This window comes from Monodon monoceros, unplaced genomic scaffold (assembly GCF_005190385.1).
Source record: "Monodon monoceros isolate NGI ecotype Baffin Bay Population unplaced genomic scaffold, NGI_Narwhal_1 Super_Scaffold_12, whole genome shotgun sequence".
Taxonomy (NCBI): domain Eukaryota; kingdom Metazoa; phylum Chordata; class Mammalia; order Artiodactyla; family Monodontidae; genus Monodon; species Monodon monoceros.
The window spans coordinates 109,429,641-109,453,914 of NW_021703768.1; the positions used below are offsets into that span (position 1 = coordinate 109,429,641).

The 24,274-nt window shown below is 37.2% G+C and overlaps 1 protein-coding gene across 4 annotated transcripts in view; it reads right to left on the reverse strand.

The window, feature by feature from the left end:
- Positions 1 to 24,274, reverse strand: part of FNIP1 (folliculin interacting protein 1) — a 131,497-nt gene that overhangs the window by 78,577 nt on the left and 28,646 nt on the right. The window lies entirely within an intron of this gene.

Genomic DNA, 24,274 nt, shown 5'->3' on the forward strand with positions numbered 1-24,274 from the left:
AATTAGACAATGACACACAATGACACCCATAAACACAGTTACTGTATTTTGCCATTTATAGAAAGATTTAAATCAGGTAAAGTTTTGTCAAGGGATGAATATTTAGTTTTTAAAACTATAAGCAAAACAAAGGAAATGATGGCTTCAAAAGTTTGGAGAGTGGCTATATCTGGGAGTTAGGTGAGGGTGGTGGGGGTTATACCAGGAGGACTGGGGCAGTGATGATGTTCTATTTTTTGACTTGATAATGTTTACACAGATACAGTACCCAAAGGAAAAAAAAAGAAAGTCCACTGCATTTGTTTTGTGTACATTATATTTCACAATTAAAAAGACTAATGGAGTAAGTGAGATGAGGAGGAGAGGGAGAGAGAGAAAACAATGAATTGTATGATGGAGATAAGAATCTGGTGAACTGAAGGCACTACAACATGTAGGACAGTTGCCAAGAAAGAAGAGAACTGTCGTTCCAGGAGCTGTCTGTTGTTAGGCTGAATGGTCAATTCCTCACAATTCATCAGTCACAGCTTTTGATTGCGTTCCTTCATTTCCTTAAGAGAACCTTAACCCTAACCCTATTGATGCATGTTTAAAAATCCATAACTGGCAACATAACACATCTTCATCCGAAATCTTGACAGCAAATACAATTTTAGTTTTCCTGTATTTAATCCTTAGCAAATGTCTATGAATTGATGAAAGACTTATCCTAGACATTCAAGCTAAACCAGAGATTCATCCTTAGACCACAATGATTTGCATCCCCCTGAACAGCTTTTACTAAACTGTGCTTTGATGTTATGCAAAGGAAACTATAAAAGGACAGACTGTTTTGGAATTAAAATCAGGAAGCTGGCCTCAAAGAAACCAAGAAAGAGGAGCACTTTAGAGAGGAAGAAGAAATACCACAGTTGTTACTAAAAAGCATCCACTAGCTTTAGAAACAAAGAAGTCATTGGTGACCATGGCAAGGACAGTTCTAAGGACAGAGTCCTGGGGTCAAACTGCAGAAAATTGAGGACTAAATGAGAGTAAACAGTGAGTTTAAGACAAATGTCAAGGAAAGAGAAAAAGAAAAGGAATCATGAAGTAGAGTGACAGCTATTTTGTTATTAAAAAGGACACATCTGAACATGTTTACATATTGATGACAAAGAATGTGAAGTGGAAGGGAGATGGTGATTGACAAAGTAAGGCATCTAAGGAAGCGGATGAGGACAGGATACAGAGTACAGATGAAAGGGTTAACCTCAGAAGAAATGATAACCCCTTTGCTAGTATAAAAAGGAAGCAAACATGGACATGGATACAGAAAGATTTATAGATATGAACGTAAGGATGAGGGGACTCATGTCTAAGAGTCCTATATTCTTTGTAAAGTACGTGAAGGAAAATAAAGGATAGGTTGTAAAATGTGGGGACAGTAGAGAGTAAAAAGAGAGCAGTCTTTGTGGCAAAAGAAAATATGTTGACTGGGAAACGTAAGATTTCTTGGAAATTCTTCCCTTTCCCCACTGGTAACCACTAGTTTGTTCTCTGTATCTGTGAGTCTGTTTCTTTTTGTTATATTCACTAGTATGTTTTATTTACACATATAAGTGATATCATACAATATTTGTCCTTCTCTGTCTGACTTACTTCATAAGCATGTGGGGTGATGAAATGTTCTGGAATTAGATAGCAGTTATGGCTGCATAACTCTGTGACTATACTAAAAAACCACTGAACTGTATACTATACACAGGTGAATTGTACAGTATGTGAAATTTATCTCAACAATTAATGAAAAAGTTAGAATGCTTTGCTCCTGAACTTATCTAAGCATTTGTAAAGTATTCTCTGTTAACTCAAAACAAGATTATATGTAAAAGCTTAAATTATAAAGCTTCTAGAAAGAAACACAGAGTATCTATACAATCATAGAGTACAAAGAGTTCTTTAAAAAGACACAAAAGTTATTAAGCATAAAAGAAAAATTGATAAATTGGACTTCATTAAAATTTAAAACTTGCATATCAAAAGGCAAAATTTTTTTAAAAGGCAAGCCATAAACTGGAAGAAAATATTTGCGATATATATAAATGACGAAGGACTTGTAAACAGCCTACACAAAGAACTCCTACAAAGCAATAAGACAAACCATTCACCCAATTTTAAAATGGGTGAAAGGCTTGGGCATTTCACATAAAGAGATATATGAATGGTGAAGGAACAAAGCACATGGAGAAGATGCTAACAGTATTAATCATCAGATAAATGCAAATTAAAACCCTTCCACAAAAGACTAATAACATTAGTTGCTGGTAAGAATATGAAGCATGTGGAATCTTATACATTGTTGGTAGGAATATAAAAGGGTACAACCATTTTAGAAAATTATTTGGCAGCTATGACCCAGCAATTCTTTTCATAGATACATATCCAATAGAAATGAAAATATATGTTCAAAGACTTCCATAAAAGTGTTTCGTGCAGGGCTTCCCTGGTGGCGCAGTGGTTGAGAGTCCGCCTGCCGATGCAGGGGACATGGGTTCGTGTCCCGGTCTGGGAGGATCCCACATGCCGCGGAGCGGCTGGGCCCGTGGGCCATGGCTGCTGAGCCTGCGCATCTGGAGCCTGTGCGCCTGGAGCCTGTGCGCCACAACAGTGAGAGGCCCGCGTACCGCAAAAAAAAAAAAATGTTTCTTGCAGCTTTATTCCTAATAGCAAAAAACTGGGAACACCCAAATGACCATCAATGGGAGAATGGATAAACAAGCTATGATACATTTTACATTGAAATACTATGCAGAAATAACAAGGAATGAACTACTAGTCATAACATAGGTGAATTCTGAAAGAATGTTGAAAAAAATCCCGACACAAAAGCATACATATTGGTTATTCCATTTATATGTAGTTCTAGACCAGGTAAAACTAATCTATGGTGATAGAAACCAAAGCAGTGCTTGGGCAGGGGCAGGGTGTGAAGGCAAAGGACTAGAAAAGTATACGAAGGAACTTTCTGGAGTGACTGAAATGTTCTATATATCTACTAGGGTTGTAGTTAAACAAATGTATACATTTTTCAAAATTAATCAAATTATACACTTAAAAATATGTGCTTTTGGGGCTTCCCTGGTGGCGCAGTGGTTAAGAATCTGCCTGCCAATGCAAGGCACATGGGTTCAAGCCCTGGCCCGGGAAGATCCCACATGCTGCAGAGCAACTAAGCCTGTGCACCACAACTACTGAGCCTGTGCTCTAGAGCCCGCAAGCCACAACAACTGAGCCCATGTGCCACAACTACTGAAGCCTGCGCACCTAGAGCCTGTGCTCCGCAACAAGAGAAGCCACCACAATGAGAAACCTGCGCACCACAACAAAGAGTAGTCCCCGCTTGCCACAACTAGAGAAAGCCTGCGCACAGCACCAAAGACCCAACACAGCCAAAAATGAATGAATGAATGAATGAATTTTTTTAAAGTGTGCTTTTTAAGTAAATTGTACCTCAATTTTTTAAAAGGAGAGGATTGTGGGAGAAAACACTATATATATGGTATATATATAGTGTATTTACATTATTTACATTATAGACATCAAAACCATGGATTCACATTACAGAGATCTCACTAAAACAGAGATATTGAGCATTTACCATGCTCAAAGCACAATGCCAGGCACTGGGAATATTTCTGGGCATTCATTCACTGACTTAAAAGCATTCATTAAGTATGAAAAGAAAAACATGACTGTGAAAACGTTCACAGTCTAATAGGAAGACATATAAATAATTTTATCACTGTGATACAGTCTACGACTGAGCAAACTTATAATGTAGACAAGAGGTCTGCATAGGGAGGTCAGGTATGGACTCACTGAAGAACAATAATAAATGATACACAATGAATAATAAATAATAGCTAACAGTTATACATTATTGTATACCAGCTACTGTTCTAAGGGCATTACGTATGTTAATTCATTTACCCTTCACACCACTGATTCATCGTCACAACTTTACTATTTTATGCGCGAGAAAACTAAGGCATAGAGAGATTAGGTAACCTGCCCAAAATAACACAGCCAAATACATGGTAAACGGCAAAGCTGGGTTTAGATTCCAGGCAGTGTGTCTTTGGAGTCCACAACCATAACCATTACTCTGTACTATCGATTAAGTACTTAAAGCCTCTCAGCTTCAAGTTGGGAAGAAGGGTATTCTCTTTCCTGCAAGAAGAAAACATCATAGGCTGTAATTCTTAGTGACCCTAGCTCTGGAGTGTGCAGTGAAGCAACAAAAGCTACAAAGGCAGGCTGGCGCCAGATCAACACTCAGAACCATTTCACACAAACATGTAAGGACTTCACCATTCAGGCAATGAGTAAACAGGGTGTGAAATAATAGGTAACAAGATCATTTTGTGCCTTTTAGAAAATCACACTGACAGAAACTTAGAGAAATGACTAGAGAAGGAGGCCTGGAGGTTAAGAATAATGTTCTAACCTGAACCAAAAAATAGCACTGAAGATAGAAAGGGACAGAGCTAGATGTTATTTAGGAGACAGAGAAAGGACTTGGGGACTGGATATGGGGAACGAGGGAAGAGGATGCCTGACTCTTAGGTTTCAGATTTGATGAAAAGAGAGAGGTAGAGAATACAGGAGGGAAAGCAAGTTTGGGATAAGAGTGTTTATAGATTGAGTTCAAGGGGCCTGTGAGACAGCTGCAGAAACACCTCTGATATTTTGATGAAAAAATGCTCTGGAGTTCAGGAGAAAGGCTTAGACTAGAGTTCTAGATACAGGAGTTATTCACACATAGTTGGTAGTGAAATTATTCAGGAAGAACACATTAATCAAAAAGAGAAAAGATATGGATAAACAACAAGACCCTACTATACAGCACAGGGAACTACATTCAATATCCTGTAATAAATCATAATGGAAAAGAATATGAAAAAGTGTGTGCATGTGTGTGTAGACACTGAATCACTTCGCTGTACACCAGAAACAACTAATGCAACATTGTAAATCAATTATACTTCAATAAAATAAATTTTAAAAAAAGAAAAGGTAAAAGAAAACAAAGGATCAATAAACTAGAATTTTAAGACATAGCAATATTTTAAGGACAGAGAGTAGAGAAGTCACGGAAGATCAGTAAAGACAGACCACAAAAGAGAAAAGAGAAAACCAATGGTAAAATATTATTTCAAAAGTCAAGGAAGACGAAGATGAAAAAGGAATAATGCGCAGTGCCAAAGGCTGCAAAAAGCCAAAATTTTTATAAAGACTACAAGCGTCCATGGGATTTAGCAATTTGGTGGTCTTTCGTACTCTTGCAAGAACCATTTCAGTGGAGAGTTGTGGTGGGGGTGGGGGTAGTTACACAGCAGTAGCAATTGATGAAGAGAAAAGAGCTGAGAAAGTAAGATGGTAAGTATTATATATACTATTCACAACGGTTTCCCTTTAAAAGGGGGAGAGAAATAATGTGACCATACAAATGACCATCTAAACTGCAGAGTTTGGGGACTTCCCTGGTGATCCAGTGGTTAAGACTCCACACTCCCAATGCAGGGGGCCTGGGTCTGATCCATGGTCAGGGAACTAGATCCTGCATACCGCAACTAAAGATCCCACATACCACAACTAAAGATCCCTCATGCTGCAACTAAGACCCAGTGCAGCCAAATAAATAAATATTTTTTTTAATGAGGTTATAATAATAATTAAAAAAAAAACAAACTGCAGAGTTTTGAAAGTAAAAGACAGCCCTAAACACACAAGAGAAACCTGAGATTATCTTGGGCAACCAAGATCTATGGTCACCCCAGATAAGTAAAGAAGAGGTGGCGCTACAAAAGGCTGTTTCTTAAAGGAAAAAGATATATACATATAAAACATATATATATATATTATTGTTTGTATGTATGCATCTATCTATCTAAAGGGAAAAGGTATATACTTAAAGATATGTATTTCCAAACTGAATGGAAGAAATCAGACAAAGCATCTAAAAGTAACCAGAGAGGAGTGTTGGACTAAGATCCCAAACAAGTTAGGACACAGCACTATATGCAAGGCTAATGAACTACAGAAGCACTTAATAAGGCAGAAAAAAAAAAAAAAGACCTACAAATGAAAATTACTGCAGATAGGTGTGCAAGTAGGAGACAACAAATTGAGCATTTACATTGATTTCTGTTTTCTCTGAAAAGCAGAATCAAGAATGTATACAAGCATATATGAGATTGGTGGTCTGAACTGGGGTACAGGGTTTGAGAGATAAAGGTCTGGCAAAGTCATCAAAAAATTAGGAAAAGTGCTAACCTAAGAAAAGCAAAAGCACTATCAAGCCATAGAGAGGGCCCAGCTGAGTTGAAAACCACTGGCTTCTTAAGCCAATTGTCTGTTGATGGGCACGTGGGTGGTTTCCATGTCTTGGCCATACTACCCCAAGCAATCTACAGATTTAATACAATCCCTATCAAAATACTTATGACATTTTTCACAGAACTGGAAGAAATAATCCTAAAATTTACATGGAACCACAAAAGACCCAGAATTGCCAAAGCAATCCTGGGGAAAAAGAGCAAAGCAGGAGGTATAACCCTTCCAGACCTCTGACTATACTACAAAGCTACAATAATCAAAACAGCATGGTACTGGCACAAAAACATAGATCAGTGAAACGGAATAGAGAGCCCAGAAATAAACCCACACATCTACGGTAAATTAATCTACAATAAAGCAGGCAAGAATATACACAGTCTCTTCAACAAGTGGTGTTGGGAAAGCTGGACAGCTATGTGTAGATCAATGAAATTAGAACATTTCCTCATACCATATACACAAATAAACTCAAAATGCTTTAAGACCTAAGTATAAGACATGACACCATAAAACTCCTAAAAGAGAACATAAGCTAAACATTCTTTGACATAAATTATAGCAAAGTTTTCTTAAATCAGTCTTCCAATGCAAAAGAAATCAAAGCAAAAATAAACAAATGGAGCCTAATAAAACTGAAAAGCTTTTGCACTGCAAAGGAAACCATCAACTAAACAAAAAGACAACCTATGTACTGAGAGAAAATATTTGCCAACGATGCAACTAACAAGGGGTTAATATCCAAATCACACACACAGCTCAATCAACTCAGTATCAGAAAAAAACCAAACAACCCAATCAATAAATGGGCAGAAGGGGCTTCCCTGGTGGCGCAGTGGTTAAGAATCCACCTGCCAATGCAGGGGACACGGGTTCAAGCCCTGGTCCTGGAAGATCCCACATGCCACAGAGCAACTAAGCCCATGTGCCACAACTACTGAAGCCCATGTGCCTAGAGCCCATGCTCCGCAACAAGAGAAGCCACTGCAATGAGAAGCCCACACACCGCAACGAAGAGTGGCCCCCGCTCACCGCAACTAGAGAAAGCCCGCACACAGCAACAAATACCCAACTCAGCCAAAAATAAAAATAAATAAATAATAAATGGGCAGAAGACCTAAATAGACATTTCTCCAAGGAAGACATACATTGCAGCAACATGGATGGACCTAGAGCTTACCATACTAAGTGATCTAAGTCAAAGAAAGACAAATAACATATGATATCACTCATATGTTGGAATCTGATTTTTAAAAATGATACAAGTGAACTTATTCACAAAATAGAAGCAAACTTACAGATATCAAAAACAAACTTACGGTTACCAAAGGCGAAACATGGGGGGGGAGGGAAATATCAGGAGCTTGAGATTAACATACACATACTACCATATACAAGACAGATAAGCAACAAGGACCTACTGTATAGCACAGGGAACGCTACTCAATATTCTGTGATAACCTATATGAGAAAAGAATCTGAAAAAGAATGAATACATGTATATATATAACTGAATCACTTTGCTGTACACTTGAAACTAACATAACATTGTAAATCAACTATACTCCAATAAAATAAAAAAATAAAACTTAAATTAAATTAAATAGGGCTTCCCTGGTGGCACAGTGGTTGAGAGTCCGCCTGCCGATGCAGGGGACACGGGTTCGTGCTCCGGTCCGGGAGGATCCCACATGCCGCGGAGCAGCTGGGCCCATGAGCCATGGCCGCTGAGCCTGTGCGTCCGGAGCCTGTGCTCCGCAACGGAAGAGGCCACAACAGTGAGAGGCCCGCATATCGCAAAAAAAATAAATTAAATAAATTAATTAATTAATTTACAGGGAAAATGTAAAAAAAGAAGACATACAGATGAAAAGATGCTCACCTTCGCTAATTATTAGAGAAATGTAAATCAAACAACAATGAGGTATCACCTCACGCAGGTTAGAATGGCTATTATCAAAAAGCCTACAAAAAATAAACACTGGAGACGGTGTGGAGAAAAGGGAACCCTCCTACCCTGTTGGTGGCAATGTCAACTGGTACAGCCACTATGGAAAACATTTATGGAGGTTCCTTAAAAACCTAAAAATAGAGCTACCATGTAATCCAACAATCCCACTCTCCTGGGTACATATCTGGAAAGAAAACCCCAAAACTCTAATTCAAAAAGATACATGCACCCCAATATTCACAGCAGCACTATTTACAACAACTAAGACATGGAAAATCAAAGACTTTAGAATGATCCTTTATTAACTAGAAGCCAAACTCTGACATCTAATTCACCGTATTTTCCACCTCATTGCATTGCCTCTTTTTATCAGAATTTAACTGAAGACATAATTAAGCCTAATCATTAACAGTGGTAAGCACACTATAACCATTCACAAAAACTGTCTATATACTACAGCAAAGTTATCTTCAGTATTAAGCTATTGTACTCAGCATAATATTAAACATTAGTAAGAAGACTGTTCAGTGATGAACCACAAATTATTTTGACTTTACACAGATGTTATTTATAATTTATGTCAGCTTATCTGCTCTGTATGCCTTTTATCTGACACCTTCAAAGAATGTTAATGAAAAATAAACATGCTAGAATAGACATCTCCCTTTACACAATGACAGAGCAACTCAGAAGACCATATGAATTTCTATAATACATGTTACTGGCTATGAAATTAAAGCTAAATCATGCATTCTCAATGAGAGCAAGATGGCTTCCAAAGAAGCGAATTTGGTTAATGGGGGGGAGAAGGGGGAAAGAAGACCAAAACCAAACTTGGGTGTTACAATGGGTGTGGCCCTCCAAAAGGCCAAAATACGTAAGAAAATACACAGTATATCTATCTGTGGTATTAAAAGTTCAAGTGGGGAGGGTGGCAATTAAGGGAAAAAATGTCTAAAAAAAGCTCTCTAGCGGGATGATAATGTTAAAAAAAAAAAAAGACTGAGAAACACCAGACTAAACACTAGTTTGTATCTCAACACATTACCTAAATAAGACATTTTCACTTTAACTTTAATAATCTCTTACTAAACAGTATATTCAGCAAACCTATGGATTTTAACTTCATTCATTCAATAATTATTTGTACAGTGCCTACTATGTACCTGGCACTATGTTAGTTGTTCTCTCCTGAGCCTTATCCATCACTGGTGTCTCAGTGAAATGGAAACATGCAAGATGATGAAGACCAACTCTGAGAAAACATTAACAACCTGTCCTCTTGCGAGAAATGGAGAGGGCAGCCCAGTTTCAAAAGCTATGCATGTATTGATAGATTAATTGCCTCAGTACTGGAAAACATTTTGAATTTGATAAAGGATAAATTACTGGGGAAGGAAGGAAACAATGGTGCGAGGAAGAAAGAGAAGGAAGAATGCTAAATTAGGCTACAAGTGACAAGCAAAAAGCTTTCCAAACCTAACACCGACAAGCCAAGAACTGGTCACCATCAGAACCGCAAAGCACCAGAGCCAAAAGTACCAGAGCCAACTGGAGAAACATTTTCTGTACATGGGGAAAGTGATCTGAGTTTTTTAAAACCTGCAGACAGATTTTGCTTTAGAAAACTCTGCTGCTAACTAGCCAATGTTTAAATATATCTCCTGAAAGCAAAGTATATAAGTCTTACAATGCTTTTTACTTTAGATAACATTTTAATTTTTTGGTCCCATGATGGAGAAATAACATTCACTATTCCCTCTGTAAAACACACTGACCAGCAAAGGACTGGCAAACGAATGCATATTTACATGCTTTAAGCTGAAAATAAAATGTTACAATGTATACAATAAATTCCTCACTTCAACTGACTTTTCCACTAAACTCTAAGTCCCAATTGTATCAGATAAGAGAGCTTCTTATTTTCCTTTTGATATATTTACTGTGCATTTAAAAAAATAATCATTGTGAACATATAGTCTATATCAGCAATTTCCAATCATTCTAGTAAAAGGACACCTTTTTAATGTTAAAAAAATTTTAGCATCCAGTAACTGAGAAAATGACTGAAAGCTACTATAAATTCAATATAGTATTAATAAAAGAACATAAATACACGTGAATTACATATGCATCAGACAACTGCTTACTCAGTTTATAGACAGTACTCAATGTTTTTGTAGAGTTAAGGACCCAATATGATAACTCTACCCCAAATCAAGGGTTGAAAGACCTAATGTCAGAATATATACAAAATTAGAGGAACCATATACAGAAAATAATAGGAACCATAAAATACATGTAAACATTACATTACAGAAAGTTTTTAAAGAATGGAAAATATTGATCACTATTCAGAGTATTACTGCATTTCTGCTAGGAGTCACACACTAAAGAAGTGCTTAAAATAATTAATTTTCTTGGGTACATAGGATCACCAGTGACAAGGTGCTGTTATTGCACCAATTTTGTTTTCAATATAATTTAACTGATTTTGTAAACAGTGGAAATTCCTCCCAGATTAACAACTTGCTAATCATTTTAGTTTATATTTTGTTTTGGCTTTTCATGTTTCAATATCTTCCTGAATACTATAGTTAGAAGCTGAGAGAGATAGCAATATAACAGAACTTCAATTAATTCACTGAACAAATGAGTGAATGAGTGACTATTTCAGGAGATACCATTTTAATGCTGGAAGCCTACATTATAGACTATATGTAGAGTAATCATTTCTGTATCTAAGGAATTATAATCCTCTAACCTGACTGAAAAATAATCCCATGATTTATTTATTAATCTCAGTTCCAAAGAATTTAGGTATCAATTTAGGTCTTTTTCTTCTCAGAAAAATCTTGATTTTCATATAGGCTGCTAACATCTAATGATTCTTCTCCAACTACATTTTAATAAACTAAATATTATAATAAGACTAGTTAATCTTTATTTTTTAAATTTGTATTTATTTATTTAGGCTATGCTGGGTCTTCGTTGCAGTGCGCGGGCTTCTCTAGTTGTGGCATGCAGGCTTCCCTAGTTGTGGCACCCAGGCTCTAGAGCATGTGGGCTCAGCAGTTGCAGTGCATGGGCTCTCTAGCTGTGGCATGTGGGATTCTTAGTTCCCCAACCAGGGATCGAACCCAGGCCCCCTATATTGGGAATGTGGAGTCTTAACCACTGGACCACCAGGGAAGTCCCAAAACTAGTTAATCTTTAATATTTTAATTATTTTCAGTCATACTAAGTTCAATTATACCCAGAATATTAATGAAATCCTAATGACTGTCATTTACATTTCTATGACAAGTATAGTCAGCTACTTGGCTATAGGATTACTATCTTCATTTAATCAAATTAGGTAATACATGTGAAAAAATACATTTCTATGACAAGTATAGTCAGCTACTTGGCTATAGGATTACTATCTTCATTTAATCAAATTAGGTAATACATGTGAAAAATACCGTAAGATAAAAATATAAATTATTACCAGCATTAGGTAAAATCCCCAAATCCATTTATACTTATCCCATAATCTAACATGTATAATATGCACAAAATAAAATTTACATAAAGTATTTCAGAGAAGAAAAAGTGACAATGTATAACATGAATTCTTTGTGAAATGGAACCTCAGCAACAGCAAATTTCCATACCATGAAAGGATACCATGTTATCATATCTGCTATCATATTTTACTTAGTATTTTTCAGCAACACCTAGGCCCAACTGAAATACACCTGACCTATGTGTTTTTTAACTTTCTGACATTAATTCTACATACCTGAGAACTTAAACTGCAGTGAAACACTGGAAGAATGTTTAAAAGAGCTAAAACAATTGAGAGAGCCAGTATCCATGTTGTTCAACTGGGTTACACATATTGAAAAAGTATTTTTAATCCTACTTTCATAGTAGGATTTATTTAAAATATAAAATCACTGTAGCTTAGTCTAAATTCACTACTAATTCAAATCATTTAATTCTAGTCATAAATGTGTGGCGACACACAATTAAGATGTTTACAAGAGCATCAAAAATACTACCAGATAGGGCTTCCCTGGTGGCGCAGTGGTTGAGAGTCCGCCTGCCAATGCAGGGGACGCGAGTTTGTGCCCCGGTCCAGGAAGATCCCACATGCCGCGGAGCGGCTGGGCCCGTGAGCCATGGCCACTGAGCCTGCGCGTCCGGAGCCTGTGCTCCGCAACGGGAGAGGCCACAACAGTGAGAGGCCCGCGTACCGCAAAAAAAAAAAAACAAAAAAACTACCAGATAAATTCAGGTCTATATCAGTAAAATTAAAGAATAACATCAACTATAAAATAACTGGATTATAATCAATAAGCTAATACAATGTCAAGTTTTCAATTTAAATTTTATTTATAAATATGTATATGAGATAAACAAAAGTACACTGCTCTTCAAATAGCTGTATTGAGCGTTCCTACATACAGATGAGAAAGAAGAGCAGTAAATGACAGAGAGTAAGACACACATAACGCCCAGACTAAAATGTACTATTTATAAATTAGAAACTTTAAAATAATGAGTACCACCTGCTCAAAACATTCTCAAGCCCTTCTAATTAAATTTATAACCATAACTTTAATCAATTATTCATAAAATAAGTCTATCTAAAATCGCAGCATTAACATTGTTATATCACTAAATTTATAACTAGATTTTGGCTGATTTTGACATTAACATTTGAAAATAAAATCTTAAGCTGTATGTTAGTAGCATCTCTATTTCTCTTAAGCAATTCTGCTTTTCAAAATCCCTAAAAACTCCAGTTATGTACAACTGCCAACCCAGGTTAATAATAGCAATGAACCATATTCATCTGAAACCACAAGACTGTCAGGTGACATACCAACAAGCCTGAATTTAACTCAAATAAAAGCCTCTCCATGCTGCAATGCAAAAAGGCTTAATCCTAGCAACAAGACCATGGGACACTGGGAGCTTTTAAGAAATCTACTGCCAATAACAAAATCTATTTTTTGCAAAAGGTCCATCTATCCAGTCCTACCATTTCTTAAGTGACATCCTGTTCTTTTGTTTCACCAAAGCATCTGGGATTTTTACAGAAACAAATTATGACTGACTACTTTTCAATTCCTTTATCTCTTCTACTAAAAATATATGAAGAAAATCAACCTGAGTATTCTATAAACCAAGTGCCGTCCTGGCAAGTGGTACAGACTAGGAATGCCAACTTGTTTTAAGGGTTCTTTAACTCAAAAAGGGCAGGTCCTAGGCAGAGTACTCAGGCAACCATAGCTAGAACCCAACTCTTTAACAACCCCCATCTATGAGGAACTCAGGGTCATCTAATAAACAAGAAAACAGAATAGCGCCTTTGTCAACTTCCCTGTGTCCCAACTCTTGTCATTTCAAACAAGTACACACACACACACACATTCTTAAAAGCCACAAGTTTGTGTTCTACCCAGATGACACACAACTAAAAAGCAGGCCCTAATGATCACAGGACCCAGAAAGGTCAATATGAAAATTGGTTCACAAATCTGAACTCTACGTTGAATTCACATAGACAAGTCTAACACAAAATACTACCTTTGAATTTATAAACTTCAATACATCTATCAAGTTACATTACTTGGTTGGTTCATGAAAAAGAAACATTTCAGCTTGCTTTAAAAACACTGTCTTTCTCTGGGTTTTTGCATTTTAACATATATCAGCATATTCTTCCAGAAAACATGGAGGGTGCATCTGTGTATTATGCTGATGTGACAAATGCAGTAAGTAACAGAAATGCCTTAATATAATGAGCTATTAAACCAAATCCTAACAGACAATATGCTAAAACCAAGAATCATTCCCCACATCCAACATGACAGAAACAGAATGGGCTCTCAATAAGCCAAACTTGGATTTAAATCCCAACTCTGCCACATACTGACTGTGAGCTTAGAAAAGTGTCTTAACTTCTCTAGTCCTCAGATTCCTCATCTATAAGACAGGACTATCTCTTTGATTAGTATAGGGAGAGTGTTTTATCTCAACACTTAAAACACTGTCACACAGATCAAGATTTCAATAAACATTTGGTGAATTACTGACACTGTTACTAGAAGTATCTCTTCCAAGTACAATGCCTTCTTGTCCTAGTTATAAAAACTATAACTTTATTTTAATTGTAATACTTTATAATTAATTCTAATAGTCCTGGTACTTGTTAAAGATATATAAAATCTGCCACAGTGGTTCTAGAGCTTCACCACAATTCATTAGGCAGAAACTTTTAAAATCCATCTTTCATGTGTGGGGGACAGGGGATATATGGGAAATTTCTGTACCTTCCATTCAATTTTGCTGGGACCTAAAATTGCTCTAAAAACTTAAGTTTATTTTTTTCAGTTATATTTATATATTTTTTCAAATTATTTTCCATTATAGGTCATTATAAGATATTGAATATAGCTCCCTGTGCTATACAGTAAATCCTTGTTGTTTATCTATTTTACAGTAGTGTGCATCTGTTAATTCCATACTCCTAATTTATCCTCCCGACCCTTCCCCTTTGGTAACCATAAGTTTGTTTTTCTATGTCTGTGAGTCTGTTTCTGTTTTGTAAATAGATTAATTTGTATTATTTTTGAGATTCCACCCAGAAGTGATATCATACAGTATCTGCCTTTTTCTGTCTGACTTATTTCACTTAAAACGTAAGTCTGTTTTTAAAAATCTATCTTTTTTTTTTAACACCTTTATTGGAGTATAATTGCTTTACAATGGTGTGTTAGTTTCTGCTTTATAACAAAGTGAATCAGCTATACATATACATATATCCCCATATCTCTTCCCTCTTGCGTCTCCCTCCCACCCTCCCTATCCCATCCCTCTAGGTGGTCACAAAGCACCGAGTTGATCTCCCTGTACTACGTGGCTGCTTCCCACTAGCTATCTATTTTACATCTGGTGGTGTACATATGTCCACGCCACTCTCTCACTTCGTCCCAGCTTACCCATCCCCCCCCATGTCCTCAAGTCCATTCTCTACATCTGTGTCTTTATTCCTGTCCTGCCCCTACTTTCTTCAGAACCAAAAGAATCCGTCTTCGATTATTTAAGTTAGAAGCCTGCATAAAGACATAAAAGTAAATTGAATAAATTTACAGATCCAACATTTCAGGGCTCATTCATGACAGACTTGTGATACAAATCTGGGTTTAATATAATCAGATATAAGCATGTTTGCTGCAGCACTAAATGTATTAAGGGGAAAAAACAAAAACAACTAAAATGCCCATCAATAAGAGACTTGATAAATACATTGCAGTACCTTCATTCAGTGCAACACTGTGTAAGCCTTTAAAAGTGTAAGACAGAGCTGTATATAAAGATCTCCAAGATCTTTATATACCTTGGAGGATATATATAACCTTGAAGAAAACAAGGTTCAAAACAACATGTATACCATCAGACTCTCCTCCAAGGAATACAAAATAACTTGATAACCTTCATAATCTTATGGCAGAACATGATGTGTTTTTTCACTGAAAAGTTTCAGGATAGAAAAGAACTAGCCAGAGAAAAGTCTGATGTCCACTAGCTCAAAAACCAGCAAAGTACCATAACACTAAGAAACAATGGAAGAAAAAGGACGTGTTCCAAAACAGGAAAAAAAAAAGAGGAAAGCCAATAGCTGAATTGATTAAAAGTTTAATTCTCTAACGTCAACCTACAAAAGTCTCCATTCACCTAGATGCTCAACCAAAAATCCAGAGGTCACCAAGTCCTGTTTATTCTATCTCCTAAATGTCTTGAGTCAGATCACAACCACTGTCACACTGCCACCATCTTAGTGTGAGCTACCATACTATCTCACTGCTTAAATTAGTCTCCCAGTCTCTTCTGCTTTCCTCCAATTTATTCTCCACAGTGTACCTAAAGTGGGAAAACCTTAATATGTCACTCACTTAACTTAAAAATTCCTGGCTAATACCTCATTGCTCTCTGGATAAAGATCTAACTTCTTAATAGATTTGGTTCTTACCTATTCTCTCCTCCCACCTCCTGTCATATCCACTTCAATCAGTTCTTTAAATGCAACGTTTTCATTTCAAGCTTCTTCACTGTGTTTTTTCTTTGGTCTAGCACACTTTTTTCTGTCCTCCCCTATTAGCCTGGTTCATTTTTCAGGTCTCAGCTTATATGTTACTTCCCACAAGAAGCCTTCCTCGTCATTCCAATCCTCCACCCTACATCTGGAATAGGTTCCCTTCCCATGTGCCTCCACTGCATTCCTCTCTCTACCTCAATAGAGCTCTAAACTGACACTCTGTACATCCTCCATTCTGGTGTTGAAGAGACTACTGTCGTAATTGCCTATTTATTGTCTCCATTTCTGCTGGACCATAAGCTCTGTGAGGATGGGACCATACTTCTCTTGTGCATAGCTATATTCTATGGTTGACATTTAGTAGCCTGTCAATAGATCAAAACTAAAAACTAATGTTTGAATGAACTCTCATGAAATGTTTTTTATCTTGAGATTATTAATGTTAACAAAACATGAAATAGGATTTTGGTTTAGTTTTTTTTTTTAATGAGAATGAAAAAATATCTCAGTACCTACTTGTCATTTCAGGGGGGTAATGCATTCAGTATTCCCTCCCAACTCTTTATCCTTAAAAGAGAGAATAATTATTCTAAACATAATATAAACTGACTATACAATCCTCTTTTCTTTTGCCAAAATTGGGGGAAAGGGGTCCCAGACATAAATATTAGGGGGATTTTATGTGAAGCTAACAGAACGTTTAACTTTAAATGTCCCTTTTTCTCCTTTAACTTTCCCTTTCAGTGCTGATCAAATTTAAATTCATAAATATTTTTTTAAAGAGTTTTTAAAATATTTGGAACTCACATAACCTGGCCTCCAACTTTTACCAGCTTTGGACATCATTTAAGCTCCTTATTTAAGGTCCTATGTGCTTACCCATAAATTGGTTAATAAAATTTCTTTCCTCTACCAACCTCAATCAAGAGTTGTGGGGAGAATCAAATAATATACAAGAAAGCAATCTATAAACTATTACTTCTGGCTTTGCCTACTTGGGGACATGGCATTCATTCTACAAGAAACCTAGAAAACCAGCATGAATAAAGCCAGAGAAGAGCGTGCAGAAAGGAGTTAACATGGCAAGTCTAAGTCTGCGATCCTGAGAAAGGCCTGCTTGTAAGATTGGCCTTTAGCTGGCATCTGGGAACTTGACTGGTAAACAGTTTTCTACACTCATACGAAACTTCCTCTAAGTGATAAGTGTGGTTTACTATAACTAAACAACTGTACAAAATATGGTTTATGCTGAATACCTGCGTTTCTTCTGGGAGTCTGGATTTTGGTGCATGCTGGTCAGAGATTTCTACATGACCAGTATCTAATAAAAACGTTGGGCACTATCTGATCAGTCCCTAGTAAATAGCACGTCATTGCTGAAGAATTTAAATGCATCCTGTGAGACTCCACTGGGAAGAGGTACTTGGAAGTTTGCACCTGGTTCTCTCTGGACCCTGCTCCGTGTGCCTTTGCTGATTTGTATAAGCTTTGTATCCTTTCACTGTAATAAACTTTAGCTCTGAGTTTGACTATATGCTGAGTCCTGTGAGTTCTTCCAGTGAATCAATGAACCTGGGGTGGTCTTGGGCACTCCCAACACAATAAAGAAAATGTATTCACAAAGTACAATGTCTATCTGTCTGGAATGGGGATACAGCCTGCAATACAAAGACAGAAGTAGTCCTCTTTTGTCCAGTATCATTAAAAAACAAAAGCGAAAAGTGGGGAATGTAAATTGGTGCAGCCACTATGGAAAACAGTATGGTGGTTCCCAAAAAAAAATTTTTTTTTAAATTAAAAAAAAACTACCATATGATCCAGCAATCCCACTCCTGGGCATATATCCAAAGAAAATAAAAAACACTAATTCAAAAAGATACATGTGTCCCAATGTTTATAGCAGCAACATTTACAATAGCCAAAATACGGAGCAACCTAAGTATTCATCAAAAAAGATGAATGGATAAAGATGTGATACACACACACACACACACACACACACACACACACACAGGAATATTATTCAGCCATAAAAAATAATGGATTTCTGCCATTTGCAACAATGTGGATAGTGAAATAAGTCAGAGAAAGACAAATACTCTGTTACCACTAATATGTGCAACATAAAAAATAAAACAAACAATGAAAATAACAAAATAGAAACAGACTCACAGATTTAGAGCAAAATCTAGTGGTTACCAGTGGGGAGAGGGAAAGGATGAAGGGCAAGATAGGGATAAGGGATTAAGAGATACAAACTACTATGTATAAAATAAATAAGCAATAAGGATATATTGTACAGCACAGGGAAATATAGCCATTATTTTGTATTAACTTTAAATGGAGTATAATCTATAAAAAATACTGTATCACTGCTCTATACCGAAAACTAAAATATCATGAACCAACTATACTTCAATTAAAAAAAAGACACTGGGACTTCCCTCGTGGTGCAGTGGTTAAGAATCCGCCTGCACATGCGGGGGACACGGGTTTGATCCCTGGTGGGGGAAGATCCCACATGCTGTGGAGCAACTAAGCCTATGCACCACAACTACTGAGCCTGCACTCTAGAGCCCGCAAGCCACAACTACTGAAGCCCATGAGCCACAACTACTGAAGCCTGAGCGCCCTAGAGCCTGCAAGCCAAAACTACTGAGCCCATACGCCACAACTACTGAAGCCTGAGCACCCTAGAGCCTGCGAGGCAAAACTACTGAAGCCTGCGCACCCTAAAGCCCACGCGCCACAATTACTGAGCCCATGTGCTGCAATTACTGAAGCCTGCGCATCTAAAGCCTGTGCTCCGCAACAAGAGAAGCCACCGCAATGAGAAGCCCGCGCACCACAATGAAGAGTAGCCCCCGCTTGCTGCAACTAGAGCAAGCCCGCGCGCAGCAACAAAGACCCAATGCAGCCAAAAAGAAATAAAATTTTTTTTAAAAAGACACTAATTGGGCTTCCCTGGTGGCGCAGTGGTTGAGAGTCCGCCTACCGATGCAGGGGACGCGGGTTCATGCCCCGGTCCGGGAGGATCCCGCGTGCCGCGGAGCGGCTGGGCCCGTGGGCCGTGGCCGCTGGGCCTGCGCATCCGGAGCCTGTGCTCCGCAGCGGGAGGGGCAGCAGTAGTGAGAGGCCCGCGTATCGCAAAAAAAAAAAAAAAAAAAAAAAAAGACACTAATTAATCCAAAAAAAAAATCTTTCTGTTCAGTTGTAGAATAAATAACTGTTTCCATCCTACCCTGTCCCTCCAGTTACTCAAGCTCTCTAGTTCATTCATTCCAGTGCAGAAGCCTTCTGGCTAAGCTAGACTTTCTGCAGCCTGACACTTCAATGTTCCCTTTACTACCAACTACATTTTCCTAGATCCCATACCTTCAAGACAACCTCCTGGCTGTGCTTTCCAATCTTGAATCCGTACTTCTACCATATCTCCCCATCATAATCTTGCTTTTTCAACTGAAAAGACTTTCTATTAGAAAACTGAAACATCACAGAGTGGCCTAATGAACCACTGCTGCTGCCTGGCACACCTCTAATTTGCCTCTTACTCATTATCTAGCGAATGCCCCATATTTAGCCCTATCATTGTTATTGGACACTATTAAGGTTTCACCATTATATCCTAAAATCTCTACAGTCATTCATATTGAAAACTAAACTAAGACTGTAGGTTAAGACTACCAACTGTTCCCTAGGGTTTTGTCCTCCTTTCCTTTTAATAATAGAACTATTAGAGTTTTCAGAGGCACATGGTTACCTAGCTAGAGACTACATTTTCCAGCTTCCCTTGCATCTCAGCATGACCATATTACTAAATTCAAGTTAATGGACTACAAGAGGAACTAGCATGTGCAACTTCTAGGCCATCTCCCTAAATACAAACTGCTTTCCTTCTTCGCTCCTTGCCCCCTCCCGATAGCTGGGAAACAGCAACAATTAGTGCAGCCCCCTTGGACTCAGAAAGGGAAACCACATGATAAACATGGCAGAGCTGTCCTAGCACACCTACTAGTTTGGATCATTAAATGACTTCATGCAACTGCACTGTCTACAGACCAAGAATTACCTACCTACTTCTTGTTTTTTTTTAATTAATATATAAGAGAGAGAGATCATTTTATCTTACTTTACTGTACTTTGCAGTCTCTGTTATAAACCTTTGCTTACACCCCAATACACAGTTACATAGTCTGGGTTTGAGCCTCACTTCTTAGGCAAGTTGTTTTCCCTTTCTACGATCAGAATCCTAGAAGACCACTTCCAATTTTGAAGTTATAATGGGTATACCCTGCCCTCTAATTTTTGTCAATTCAGAGTTTTTAAGAGCGCAATGTACAGGACAGATCACTATGCTATATTTCAGGACTGTAAATTTACAGAGTAAGCTTCATATTTACGACCAAACACTTAAATATGAGAGTGTCTTAGGATGCCTAACATAAATTTAGAAATCTTATAAACATAAATTCACATAAACACATTTTATGGGAAGGAGTATAGCAATTAAGTGGTTTTAAAACAGAAAGACCAAGGTACAAGTCCAAGCTCAGTCATTTATTAGCTGTATTGTTAAATACTACAACTATTAATGTAAATAACAATACTTATGTCATGCAATTGTTGTAAGGATTTAGAGAAATTTAATATGTATGAAGCATACAGCACAATGCATGGCATATTATAAATATACAATAAAAAGTGACTATTAACTGATTAATTAATTGCATTTTACTCACTGAACACACCTAAACTAGGGACCTATTTTGTGCCAGGCACAAAAATAAGCTTAAGATATAAAAATACTTATCTTTATTCTATGCTTCCAGAAATATTAGCATTACAAGTATCTATCTTTATTATTATTATACATAAAAGTCAAAACTGGCTTTTGCAGAGGTAAAAATGGCCAGCCCAGCCCTGGAAAAGCCTATAACCTAAGAAGATAGGGTATGTACTAAAATATTAATTGTTATATGATGAAGTATTACAATATATTATATATCCTAAATTCTTCAGAAATTTCTACACTTGAGGGGGTACTGTGATATGAGGAGGCAGGCACAGCACTGACTAGGCCTTGTAAGGTAAGAGTAATATATATGCAGCAGTTTCACTGGCTTACTAAACCCAAAGGTTGTATACAGATTTCGAAAATAGGAATGGAGAGGTAAAATTCACCCAATGAAATTTTCACATACAAGAATTCTAAAACTTTCAGGTATGCGCAAAAAAACAAAACCCCCAAAACCACAAACATCACATATTCTTTAGCAAGGGAGTGACACAGTATAGGTGCTATTGAAAAATAACTGAGGACTTCCCTGGTGGCGCAGTAGTTAAGAATCCGCCTGCCAACGCAGGGGACACAGGTTCTGGCCCTGGTCTGGGAAGATCCCACATGCCGAGAAGCAACTAAGCCCGTGCGCCACAACTACCGAGCCTGCGCTCTAGAGCCTGTGAGCCACAACTACTGAGCCCACGTGCTGAAACTACTGAAGCCCACGTTCCTAGAGCCTGTGCTCCGCAACAAGAGAAGCCACAGCAATGAGAAGCCCGCGCACCGCAATGAAGAGTAGCCCCGATCGCCGCAACTAGACAAAGCCCCCGTGCAGCAACGAAGACCCAACGCAGCCAAAAATAAATTAATTGATTAATTAAAAAATAATAATAGTAACAGAGAGAACCAGCCTGAAATTACCAGGACTGGACCAAGGATGATGGTAAGGGCAATGGTCAAAAAAGGAGTTGAGAGAGCAAAAATCAAAAACATTCAGTGGATAATTAAATGTGGTACTAACACAGTGTTAACTATTCCTGACTCAAATAAGTGGTAGAAATAAGAAGCCTACACAATTTGATTTTGTAATTATCCTAAGGCACTGGTGGGATGTCAAAATTAAGATGTCCTAAAGGAAGCTAAAATGTGTGTCTGGGTGTATCTCTGCTAGAAAGTCAGGGACAGAGGTACGATTTTGAAAATCACCAGCAGAGAACTGACAGCTTCTACTGTCAGTAAAAAACAGTAATGTCTTTTTTTGTTTCTTTCTCTGTCTTCCCCTCCACTTCTAAAATGATCTCCACACTAACAGGTTTTTATCTATTTTTAGGTTGAGAAAATCTCAGCATTTTTGAGAATATGAAGAACTGCACAAAATACACAGATAAACCTCGTACCATCCTTTTTTTAGCTAGTAGCTTGTCAGTAAGTTTAACTTCCAAGTTATAGAAGAAACAGAAGTGTTAAAACCAGCCTGCTGGAATTTTATATATTTAATAATCAACCTGAAGGCCATTGTTCTGAATGGTCTTCTATTTCACAAAATGCTTCTGGACTTATGAGAATCAAGAGGTTATCTAAAAGAAAGCAAACATCACTCAATCATCATATTAAAGCATTATGAATTCTCAAACAGGAAAAATTAAAACTATTCATTTTTCATTATCAGCCTAAAGTTAATCCTTGAAAATTGAGAGGTTGTCTAAAATACAGAAACAGGTTTTAGAAGAGTCACTGTGCTATGGATTATTCACAAATAAGAACTAAAACAAGTTAATTTAGAATCACAGTGGTGATTCTACAGGCATATATAGTAAAAGCAAATGCTTGGAAAATTAAGCATCATCTCAATGACACCAATTCCATTAGGTCATTCAATCTTCCTTCAAATATTTTTTTAGCTAATAGTTTAAATGGCTAACAATTCTCAAAATAACCTCTAAACCACACAAACAAAAAATTAAATATCTCTAGTATCTATCACTTTCATTTCTCATGACAATCCTAAAAGTCCAAGCCCTCAAGATGTCATACGTAGATATAGCCATTTTGTTAACTGTAGGCTCTCCTGTTCCAATTCATCCCAGACTCACCTTGCAGGAGTATAATGATTCATCAGGTCATTCCATTACTACAAAACTATTAATGACTCTTTATTTCCTTTCATATCAATGGTCACAAATTTTCAAAAATAACCATTCCCCCATCATCGTAACAGAGCCCAATCCTATCACCTTCCCTTTTACCTTAAAAGGAAAGATGTTCCTCTTCCTCTCCAAGTCTACAGAGTTGATTCCACCCCTTCTGGTCTCTTGTTCAATCTTTCCTTTTTCTTATAACTCTAGTTTGTTTCTTCCAACCATTTATCTCTAAAAATCTCCATGTTATGTTACTGCCACATTTCCTTCCCTTCTAAACGAATGTTGAAAAAGTTACCTAAGCACAGCCTCTTTAATGCCCTCTTCAACCTCTGAATGTGCACATTTGACACTGTCACCTCCTTGCACTCTATTCCCTGATACTCTCATCTCATCCAGTTTCCAACACATTACCATTTTCTAGCTATCTTTCTGAATTCAGACACAGTATTTGGAGCCCAGGTATGTGTGTTTTTTAAAAAACTTCACACACATAGTGCAATACTACTCAGCAACGAAAACAAACTACTACTACATGCAATAACACAAATGAATCACAAGAGCATTTATATTAAGTGAAAGGGCCTGATACAAAAGACTACATAATATATGGTTTCATTTATATGACATTCTGAAAAGAACAAAACTACAGGGACAAAAATCAGATGAATGGTTGGTTGTCAGGAACTGGATGTGGAGGAGGGGAGAATAACTACAAAAGGGGTACAAGGGAACTTTTTGATGTGACAGAAATGTTCTATATCTCAATTGTGGTGGTGATTATATGACTATACATTTGTCAAACCTAAAAAAAACTACAAACCTAAAAAACAGAATTTTAATACATGTAAATTGTATCTCAATAAAACAAACCTTAAAAAAAATTCACAGATGATTGTAATGCACTAATTTAAAGATTTCAAAATCTCTATTTCTAG